The sequence below is a fragment of the Gossypium arboreum genome, chromosome 1 (assembly GCF_025698485.1).
Source record: "Gossypium arboreum isolate Shixiya-1 chromosome 1, ASM2569848v2, whole genome shotgun sequence".
In the NCBI taxonomy this organism is placed as follows: domain Eukaryota; kingdom Viridiplantae; phylum Streptophyta; class Magnoliopsida; order Malvales; family Malvaceae; genus Gossypium; species Gossypium arboreum.
Window position 1 is genome coordinate 38124114 of NC_069070.1, and position 11885 is coordinate 38135998.

General features: G+C 34.8%; 1 long non-coding RNA gene across 5 annotated transcripts; it reads left to right on the plus strand.

The window, feature by feature from the left end:
* The first annotated feature begins 5304 nt into the window (after positions 1-5304).
* Positions 5305-6415, plus strand: LOC108463501 (uncharacterized). 5 transcript variants are annotated; one of them, XR_008287223.1, is made up of 4 exons: positions 5310-5523; positions 5689-5774; positions 5878-5949; positions 6215-6415. It is a non-coding gene; the product is annotated as an uncharacterized LOC108463501 (long non-coding RNA). The 5 variants fall into 5 exon arrangements; XR_008287224.1 differs by having other exon boundaries at positions 5310-5507; XR_008287222.1 differs by having other exon boundaries at positions 5305-5507; positions 5689-5949.
* The last annotated feature ends 5470 nt before the right edge of the window (positions 6416-11885 follow it).

Sequence of the window (11885 nt, forward strand, 5' to 3'; positions counted from 1 at the left end):
CGTGATGTACCTATGAAGTAATCAATTGCTCAAATGTCGATAACATGTGATTGGATGATTGAATATAATGGAAATTTGATGAAACATGATATTTCTTTGAAACAAGTAAGTTTGTATGTAAATAATATATCAATTCTTTTTTTTTATGTTATTATCTTTTGTTATTAAATGAGATGTAGCTGCCTATAGAATGATCATTTGATGTAAATTACGAATCAAAATTGACTAAGAATGAATTAGTAAAATGTTGAAAAGTGAAGAATTTCCTAGTTGGACCTTCGGAATAGAAAAGATACGAATGATCTGTTGTGAGAACACACGTGTAGTACTATGTGCAAGCTACTATGTGTTTAAGACGGTTTTAGGACACGTGTGTACTACTAAGTGCAGGCTACTACGTGTACCAAATTGTTAGGTCACATGTGTACTACTAAGTGCAGGCTACTATGCATACCCGATAGCTTCGATCACGTGTGTAGTACTAAGTGCAGGCTACTACGTGTATCAGATTGCTAGGTCGCAAGTGTAGTACTAAGTGTAGGCTACTATGGGTACCAGAGAGCTTCAGTTACAAGGGTGGTAATTTGTACAGGCCACCAGGTATCTATTATTATTCCGATGAGTTCAACGGGAAATTTACTAAGTGAAAATACATATGAACATGGCTATGTAATGAATAAGTGAAGGTTTGCGTGTGTAAACTTATGAGCAACGTGCTCAATATGTGATTGAACTTTGGTAAGATTGATATGGAGTAAGTGTTATGATGGAAGTTACTACAAAGAAAACATGAAAGAGTGAAATTTAGTAATAAAACAGTTTTGGAGAGCAGCAGTTGTGTGACTTTGAAAAATCACCAAAAATGGAGGAAATCGAATTCTAAGTTGAATAAGATATTAAATAAAATCTTATTGAGTCTATTTTCATATAAAGGAAACGGTGTAATCAAAAGAATTTCATATTATGAGATATTTGAATTTTTGTGAGACAGACTTAGAATGATTTTGAAATCTCCTGTTCTGATTTGGGAAAATCATTACAAATTGTAAAAAAATAATTATGGGTTATAATTTATATGCTTAAAATCTCTATTTTCAAAAAAAAAATAAACAATAACATTATTCAAATCTTGTATGAAGAGATAATTAATTTTTTGTGCAGAGGAGTCCGAACTGTCGAATAGAGAAATAGGGGAGACTTTGAATAATAAAATGTACTTACTAGCTAGAACAAAAATTCTGAAAATTTTATGGTAAGAAGATATGTGAGTCTAGTTTTAGAAAAAAATAACAGATCTTAATTTGGAGTTCCGTAGCTCTAGATATAAATAATTTAATCACTGCGACTCGAGAAAACAGCTTGACTGGACTTTGAGTAAATAGAAAGAATTTGAAAATAGCATGTTAATACATTGCTTATTATTTTTCATGTGAGCTTACTAAGCGTAAAGCGTACTCCCTCTTTTCCATTCCTTAGTGTTCTCAGGTCGGCTCGGGGTTAGAGATCGTCGGAGGAAGCATCACACTATCCAGCCAATACCTTTGGAGTATTTATACATAAGTTAGAAATATCAAGTGAGTGGCATGTATAGGGACCTAGTTTTATAACATGTGTTATTATAATTTGGCCAAATGTATTGGCCTATATTGAGCTATTGATTACGACTTGTAAATCTAGCTATTCATGTTGTGCCTAATAATTGTGATGTGAATATGCTTGTTTGCCATGCATGGTTGGTAATATGTCATGTGTGTTGAATGCATGTTTTATGACCAATTAAGGTGGTCATGACCATGACTTAAATGTGTAATGTACAAATAAAATGATAATGCCTTGAACATGGATGTTTGATGGATAGTTTAGTAACCATGGTACAATGGTATAAAGTGAGAAATAGTAATAATGTTAAATTGAATATGGAATTGGTGTAGAATGTCTTAGTCAAGCATACTATTTTGTGCATGTGAAAAGTGGACACTATATAAAGTAATGACCTGGCTAGAAGGTTATGCTTGATGATAAGTTGGACTTAAATAGACATGAAGATAACTATGGTATAAAGTTATAAGTGGTAAGGTATTTGATAAAGCTAAATGAATAAGATATGGTGTTTCTAGACTTGATTTAATGTGAGAATGTGTAACACATGTATGTTGATAAGTAAATGAAATGTCTGTATCATAATTGAGGATATTGAATGCTTCTGGATCCATGTTTGTGTGTTTGCATGTAAAGGGTGACAAAAAGGCATGGAAAATAGCCTATGTGCTGGCCACACGGGCAGAGACACGGCCGTGTGTCTCAGCCGTGTGAAAGACACGGTCTAGCACACGGGCATGTGACTTGGCCGTGTGACCCTTATTTGTTTGCTGACATCATAAACAAAGAGTTACACGGGCTGAGGACACGGACGTGTCTAGAGCCAGACGGCCTACCCACACGGGCATGTGACTCTCCAAAACATGAAAAATTTTCTAAGTAATGTAAAACTTTCGGAGGTTCTCGGTTTAGTCCCGAACCCCTTCTAAAGTATTATTTTAGTTTGGTAGACCCAAATAAGGGACTATGTACATATGATTGAATATTTCGAAATATGAATGAAATTTTATGGCCGGGATTGCATGATTGATTGCGTTTAAGTCCAGTAACGCCTCGTATCCTATCCCGGTGTCCGACATGGGTAAGGGGTGTTACATAATTGGTTGACTTATATGCATCATATTCCTTGCATAAAGTAGACCCTACATTTCTAATTTGCTATGATGATAAGATTGTTAAATTTGTTGTTTGTGCATGCTATCAGGAGATATTCCTAAAGTTAATGGAGAACTGGCAATTTCACGTGCTTCCGGTGATAAGAACCTTAAATCCCATCTACGGTCAGATCCCCAAATTCAATGGACCAACATAGATAACAAAACAGATATTTTAATTCTTAAAGTGATGGTCTTTGGAAGGTAAAACACTTTACTTTGATGTCTCCTTATTGAGTTGGAAATAGTTTTATAGGATTTATTTTTCCTTTTCCATATGCTTAATCTAGGTGATGAATAATCAAGAGGCCGTTGATATTGCAAAAAAGTTTAAAGACCCATAGAAGGCTTCAAAACAATTAATTGCGAAAACAATTAAAAGAGAGTTAAGATGACATATCTTGTGTTGTCCTTTTGGAGTGTATTTTCTTGTGTAAGAAAAAGTGTGTTTTTTTTCCTTAAATCTCCATGTATAGGACAAAGAAAAAGCTAGAGATTAGTTAGGTATGGCCTGTATTTAGCTTGCTCTTTTTATTTATTTTTCTTATTGTTTCCAATACATATTATCTTACATCCCTGTCCAACATATTTATATAACTAGCTGCAAATTGCTCATGGTTGTAATTTTTAATCTTTTATGCATCTTTTCAATGGTAAATTGATTGTCCCCTGTTAAAAGTTATGTGAATCACTTTTTCTCTTAGAACTTTTGAAGTGGATCACAAGTATCTAATACTCCACAATTGGCATCCAAATTCCAAGGTTTAAATTCATCACTGAAGCTTTTAATGAGTAATTGTTCTTTTTTTCTTTATTCTTTAACAGTTTTCACAGTGGCATGTGTATTTTAGTGTTTGGGGTTGGAGTAATGAATGGATTGAAGCAAAAGAGATAAAGATGGAGTTTGATCTTCAGGAAATGAGAGCCAGGAGACTGAGAATAGAATAGGGTTTTCATTTTCTAATGGACCTTTTGTTTAAAAGAAATGAAGAGAAGCCAAACCTTAGGCCTTTAGGGGTTATATCATTTGGTATAATTTGTTTAATCATTTCCTTTAAAGCAATCATTAATGCAAAGATGTCTCATTAACATCACCTTTTCCAATTCTATAATGTAGACAAACAAACATTTTCATCTCTTTTAGTTGGAAAAAGAAAAATAAAATGTAGTGCAAAGATATTTTAACAAAAAACATTTTTTCCAATTCAAATAATAGTGTATTGTTTTAAAAGGTAGTATATAAAATATTTTAAATATTTTAATATAATTTAATATAAAAATAATTATATTAAGAATGTTATTATGTTATATATTATTTTTAATAATAATTATATTAAATTATGATTAAATTATTTATTTTATTAACTTATATTTAATAATAATGTTATTAAAATTTAATAACAATAATCATCTACCTAAAAAATCATGTTAAGGATACTATGGTCATTTTAGTTTTTTCTTTATGCTATTACAAATCTATTCCATTCAACTAAATACAAGAATATTATTATAGTCCTATTCCATTACATTCAACCAAACAATTGAATTACTGATTATAGCTCTATTCCATTATAGTTTTATTTCATTAAAGCTCCATTTCATTATAACCCTATTCCATTCTAGCGAACCAAACGTGTCATAAGTTTCATGAGAACATACCTTCAACGTTTGCTGTTGAAGTGGCTTGTACCATGGCAATGAATTTTTTTTTAGATCTGAATATCAAAAGGCTAGAAGTTGGAAGAGATTCCCTAACTGTGATAAAAAAAGGTAAGAAAAAATAAGATAGACAAATCTGAGATTTTAGCTTTATATCGACAATATGAAAAATTTAAGCAAGGATTTCCAATTTTGCACCTTTATGCATGCATAGAGGTCAGCCAATGGAGTGGCGCACCAGTTAGCAACTGAAGGGTTTAAACAGAGAATAGAGATTATCCTAATGAATGATAGCCGGAATTTGCAAAGACGATGGTAGAAGTTGGTCAACGATGGGTAAAGGCTCCGGATTAGAAACTCAGAATCGTAAATGGAAGGAAAGCAAAGTCATCTGAAATGCTCTGTTTGGAGCTCAATTAGGAAATGAAAGGTTTTTCCCTGACTGTGTTGTTTACAGGTGGATTAGGTTTTGAGATTATCTAGAAACTCTTAATTTCTTTGCTTGTTGAAGCATTCTAGTGTTTGGGCTGGATTTAATTTTCTATTCTAATTTTAAAATTTTTTGAGAGTATTGGGTAGCTCAAGGGTCCTATCTAGGGTATTATTTTAAATAAATCAGCTGAAATCTTAAAAAAAAAAACTCATTACAAAAGGCATTAGCCCCGAAGCTCATTACAAAAGCAAAAGAGAAAAAATAACCTAAACCTACAAATTGGACTCACAATTCCTACTAAAACATATACCTAAACCTATCCGAAATCTACACTTTCCTAAGCCCGCCAGGCCCCATCTCAATACCCCAAATGCCCAGCATTGTTAAATGAGATAGCCTCCATCACTTTCAAAATATTTAACTACTCTTTATCATTTTTGAGGCTTTCCCATTGATTACCTGCACCGTCTCTAGAAAATTTCTACCAGACCCCTCTTTTGTCTTTTCATATGCCCTGTTCCCCTCATTTCTCCTTCTACTTCTGCCTTTATTTGCGAAAATTTCCTTCAATTGCTTATTAGTGCTTCATTTTCTCAACTGTTCCCCATGTCCATCATTCCTCTCGTCTCTTTCCGATGCTACCAGACTCCTGGCTTTCCTCGGTAGTCAGTGTCTCAAGTTATATTCTTTAGACTCTGAGCAACCCCGTTACTAGATCTAGATATTTTCTGAAATGAACACTCTTCAATCCTCTGTTTAATTTTTTTCTATCTTCTATGTATGAACATAGTCCGGATTGATCCTCTTTTAATGCCTTTACTTGTCAAATAACATTGAGTGCAGCTCCTTCAAAGACTACCCGTCGGAGTCACATTTTTAACCCTGCTTGAACTGCTTGTAGATAGGCTATTTCATCTACCGTGAAAAGTGTAAGTACTCTCTCATTAACTATCATTTTGACACCCAAGTTTTCTCCTTTTGAGTTCCTACAGATTATACACGTTCCTGACTTCTTCCTTTGTTTGTTGTAAGCCCCATCAAAGTTTATTTTGGTTATACTCTAGTCCGATGGTTTCCAGCGTTCACTGTTATTAATCTTCCCTGGTATGTTGTTCTTTACTACTGACCACTCCTTTATATATTTCCTTATAAAGCATACTGTCTCTGTGGCCAATTCTTGTATTTTTTTTCGTGCAACACTCTATTTCGTCCCATCCAAATAGCCCATATAGTTGCAAATAAAAGTTTTTTCTACTAGCCACTACTTCTAGTAAGTTGACCCCTTATCCATTCCTGTAAAGTCTCATTTAATGTTGTTCCCTGCATCCTAAACTTGAGTTCTAACCATACCTCTTTTATTGCATTACAGTCCCTAAATGCATGCTGCAAAGTCTCTGTTCCCTCCCTGCATCTTGGACACAGCGCCGAGTTACTGGTTTTTCTGTTGTATGGGTTTCCAAATGTAGGAATATAATTGTTGTATATTCTCCAGTTTGTAATTTTAATTTTGTCTGATAGATCTATATTCCAATGGTTGTTGTAATAATATCAGCTTTTTTCGTTATTGTTAGCCATTTTTGGTTTTTTATTTTTCGTCAATAAGTCTAACCGCTCTTTACCGTGTATTCCCCCATAAGTTCTCCATTCCAAACCTTTCTATCCTCCTATGGGTCTTTTGCCAAAGGAATATCCAGGATTGCCTCTGCCTCTTTGTTACTAAAGAGTCTGGTAATTACTTCCTCTTTCCATTGTCTTAAATTTAAACCAATCAAGTCCGCCACTTTTGTAACACTATAATCACTGGCTGACTCTTGAACTCTTTGGTTTTCCAATCTAAGAACCCAAACATCCTGCCAAATTGAGATGTTTTCACTACTCCCAACTCTCCAAGCCATACCATCTTGTAAGACTTTCCTCGTTTCCCAAATGCTTCGCCAGGTATACAAAGGGTAGTTTCCTAACTTTGCTTGCATAAAATCTGTATTAGGATAATATTTAGCCTTTAATGTCTTCATTAATAAAGAATCAGGATACTCCAATAATCACCAGCCCTATTTTGTGAGAAGGGCCACATTAAACTTGGTCAAACTTCAAAAACCCATCCTACCATCCTCCTTTAATGCACATAATTTCCTCTAATTTCACCAATGCATTCCCCGCTTCCCCTCCTATTTTTGCGACCAAAACTTGCAAATAATCTACTCCATTTCTCAGCATAAAGAATTTGGTAAAAAAAGCACAACATAGCATAGGTTGGGATTGCTTGTAACACACTTTTAATAAATACCTCTTTCCCACCCTACGACAATGCCTTAACGCACCAGTTATTAACACGTTCTTCCATCCTATCCTTTAAACCCTAAAAAATCCTCCTCTTTTATTTTTTTACCACATTCAGTAAACCCAGATACTTTTTTGGTTCCTACAAACATCTTACTCGCAATGCTCGTGAAATCAATTCTCTATCTCGTATCGAACTATTAGAACTAAAAAATAAAGTGGATTTGTCCAATTTAACCTTCTGCCCCAACATGAACTTGTAGTTCTCCAAAATACCTTTCAACTCATTTGCCCATCGCATTGTATCCTCTCTGAACAAAATACAATCATCTGCAAACATCATATGAGTTATCTATGGGCCCCTTCTACTTACCTTCACTTCTTTTATTTTTCTTTCCTTACTCGCCATTCTCATTAATGCTGAGAGTCCCTCCCTACAAATTAAAAATAAATAGAGGCTAAAAGGGTCGGCTTGTCTTAGCCCTCTATTCTATTTGAACTTATCCCCTATTTCTCCATTTAAACAAACCAAGTAAGAAATGAAATTAATTCGTCTCATTATGAGATTAATCCATCTCACATCAAAGCCCATTCTTACCATCATTTCTTATATAAATCCCTGTTCCACTCTGTCATATGCCTTGTTCATGTTGAGCTTAAGTGCAAACGAACCTGCTTTCCCCACTCTCTTTTGCTTTAGCACATGCAAAATCTCATAAGCAATGAGAACATTATCAATAATCATTCTTCCTAGTACAAAAACACTTTGTGCTTTATCAATGCATACATCAAGCACTTTTCGAAAATGATTAGCCACCACTTTTGATATAAACTTGTATAAAACAAAACAAAGGCTAATAGGTCTAAAATCTCTTAAATCACCTAGTCTAGAAGTTTTTAGAATTAACATAATAAGTGTAGAGTTAATACCTTTCTAAGACTCCCTTTCATTGAGAATGTAAAGACAGAACTCCCCTACTTCTTTACCAATGATATGCCAAAATTTTTGAAAAATAGAGCAGGGAATCCATCACCCCCTACCATCTTCAGTGGGGCCATCTCTTTTAATGCTGATATGATTTCCTCAATAGTGTATTCTACCATTAACATCTTATTCATTTCTCCTGTTATGCTCTTATCAACTACTTCAAGACCCTGCATCACTTCTCCCCTTCTATTTGATGTAAATAGATTTGAGAAATACTCCTTCACTATTTGGGCCATCTCCTTTATATTGTTGCAAACGTACCATCCTCCCTTTCAAGCTCTTTTATATTATTTCTTCTTTGTCTTTATAAGGCAAACCTAAGAAAAAAATTTGTACTTTGGTCCCCTTTTTTAGCCAATTCGCCATTTCCCTTTGTTCCCAATATAATTTTATCTTGTTAATTTCAATGTTGAGTTCTAATTTTGTTTCAATAAGATCATCAAGAATAGTGTTCGTTCGTTCATCTTCCTTAAGCTCCTCAATTTTTTCCTCTGGGTCCTTTATCTTTCCAACTTTCATCATTCTCAATTTACTCACCAATTTCATTAAGTCTTTCCTAATAGTACCCTCTTATAACTCTCTTATCTCTTTTTCACACGATTCCTTAATTAACCACTACTATTCAAATAAAAAATATTGCACTTGGGGTCTTTGATTATCAAGCTCAGTTTCCAATAACAAAGAATAATGATTTGAAAAGGAATGTCCAAAATGCTTGACCCTGTACTTAGGAAATAACTCCCTCTATTCCGTATTAGCCACAAAGCACCCAAGCCTCTCCCTTATATTGTTGTTCTCAAAGTTATCCTTCTTCCAAGTATACCAAGGACCCGTAAACCCTACTTCCTCCAATTGACATTGATCCAACATTTCTCTAAATTCTCTCATTCGCTCCACATCTCTTACCACGCCTCATTTCTTATAAAATGAGTATAATATCTCATTAAAATCCTCACTCACTATCCATGGGTGCCTCAAATTCTTCCCTAATGACTTTAACAAGTTCCAAATCATTTCCTACAATCGAATGTCAAGAGACCCATAAAAGCCTGTAAATCTCCATTGCCTACCGATAGACTCATCTTCCACCTTCAAATCAATGTGATTTTTTGAAAAACTATTAAAACTAACTTTACTTCCTTCCACCTATCCTAAACTCAATCCTCCTCTTGTACCCTCTACCGATATGTCAATCCCATTGCAGTAACCACATCTTTTCCTAACACACTTCATTCTTCTGTTGTCTAGTTTGGTCTCCATCAAAAAGACTATGTGGGGACGATTGACTTTCAAAACATGCTAAAACCTCCTACAAGCTCGAGGACTCCCCAATCCTCGAACATTCCAACATAAGATTTTCATTGCTGTCGATCTGCTGACCTCTAGCGGTTGTTGATATTTTTGGTTGATTAACTGACCCTTAACCCCTCGAGCATTCCATTGGTTCTATCACATCCTCCAAATTTGGATGTCCTACTCTTTGTCTCTTTTTACCTTCCACATCCGCTAATAGACTATTTTCTTCCTCTTGCATTCTCAATCTGTCCTTTGGATATCCCACATACTGGTCCTCCCCCCTAACACTACCTGTTGTTCGTCTTTCTAAATTAAAACCCATAATTTGATTCACATGTCTTCCCCCTCAAATTTTGGATTCATCTACTCACCTTCTCTTTTTTCCATCGTTTTGCTCCATCTTTCCATACTTGCTTCCTTTCAACCTACTACCAACATCTTCCCTAAGTCATATGCTTGTGGGTAAATTAGATCTCCTTTCTTGCACCCTTAAAGATGTATCCTAACCTAATTCTAGATCCTGCCTTTTCCTTTTAACTAGTAGTGGACAGAAACTATCCCCATGGCCCAATCAACCACATAAGAAACAAAACAAGGTTAATTTTTCATATTGGAATCTTGCATAAAATTCTTTTCCACTTGGGTCATTAATTTCTTCCTCTTCTTTAATGGAACTCTCACTTCCACCAATACTCGTGTAATAGCCCGATTTTGGGCCTAGTCGAAATAGTGGTTTCGAGACCACAAATTTAGAGTTGAAGAAATTATTTTAAAATTATTTTTGTGTTGTGGCATGATTATACGAGTGCATGAAAATTTTGGTGGATTAATTTTAGTGATTGCATGCTTAATTGGGAAAAATGACTAAATCGCATAAAGTGCAAAAGTCCTATTTTGATAGCTAAGGGTGTCAAATAGCTAGAGAACCAAAATAAGGGGCCTTTAAAGGAAAAATAAACCCTTAAAATAGAGGTGGCCAGCCATAGGGACAAAAAGGGATGAGAAAGTCAAAGTTAGGTGGCCTGATTTGATTAAAATAAAACCTAAGAAAAAGGCTATCATCTTTTTTTTTTTCTCCTTCTTCTCTATCGATTTTTCCTCAGAGAAAATGGATATGGAAGCTTGAAAATTTTCAACAAATTAAAGCCTTTGCAAGTAAGTGATTTTGAGGGCTTTTCTTGAATGTTTTTGTACTTTTAGAACCCTTGTAGCATGAGCTTTCAAATGACGGGACTATTTTACAAAATGGTGGAAAGTCTAAGGTTTTACCATGAGAGTGTTCATGTTGTTTTTTGAAATTTTATGGAAGAAGATGAATCATGGTTGTGAAATAAACAATTTTTGTGAAATAGTTTTCATGGAAACCCTAACTAAGGACCATTTTGCATAAGTTGTAAAATAGGTGATAAATGTGTGAAATAATGAGAATTGTGGGCTGCTCCTAGTACTAAAAGTATTTGGCTAGGCTTGGTTAATGAGAAAATGTGATAAAAATTGATTTTCGAGTTTAGGGGTAAAATAGTAATTTTGTGAAAGTCTAGGGGCAAAATGGTCATTTTGTCCAATTATACATTGTTGAATACCTAGATCAATAAAATGATTGAATTTGTGAATTTTTATCATTATAGATCAAGAATTACAAAATCTGAACCTTGACCGAGGGAAAGCCACGCAAGTAGACTAAAACCGACTAGTCGCCTATATTTTGTAATCCGAGGTAAGTTGTGTGTAAATAATACAACTACATTGTTATCATGTATGAATGAATTGTTATAGAATAAATTATTTGATTGTGGAAATGATTAAGCATGATGAGAATTGAGGTAGTAGAACTCTTGGTTGAGCCTTAGGAATCATCGAATATTCATGCCATGACATTTGGATCATTTGTGTGCTAGTGTAAGACATGTCTGGGACATGCATCGGCCACAATATGAAAGCCAGTGTAAGACATTCTGGGACATGCTTTGACCTCGAGATATTTAAGTTAGTGTAAGACATGTCTGGGACATGCATCAAAATTGAGACTAGAGCTAGTGTAATACATGTCTGGGACATGCATTAGCCTCACGATATACAAGCTAGTGTAAGACCTGTCTAGGACATGGCGTCTGTAACAACCCTTACCCATACTCGAGGCTGGGATAAGGTACAAGGTGTTACCGGACAAACATACGAACATTAAACTAAAATACAGGCCATAAAATTTCATTCATATTTCAAAATGTTCATTCACTTACACATAGTCCCTTATTTGAGTCTACGGAGCCCAAAACATACTTTAGAAAGGGTTCAGGACTAAACCGAGAACTTACAAAAGTCTTGGAAATTTCATGCTTTAAGGCTCCACACACCCGTGTCCCAAAGTCGTGTTCCATACACGGCTGAGACACATGGTCGTGTCTCTGCCTGTGTCGAATATACCTAGGCTATTTTCCAAGCTTTGGTTAACCTTAATCTCTTACACACTTATACA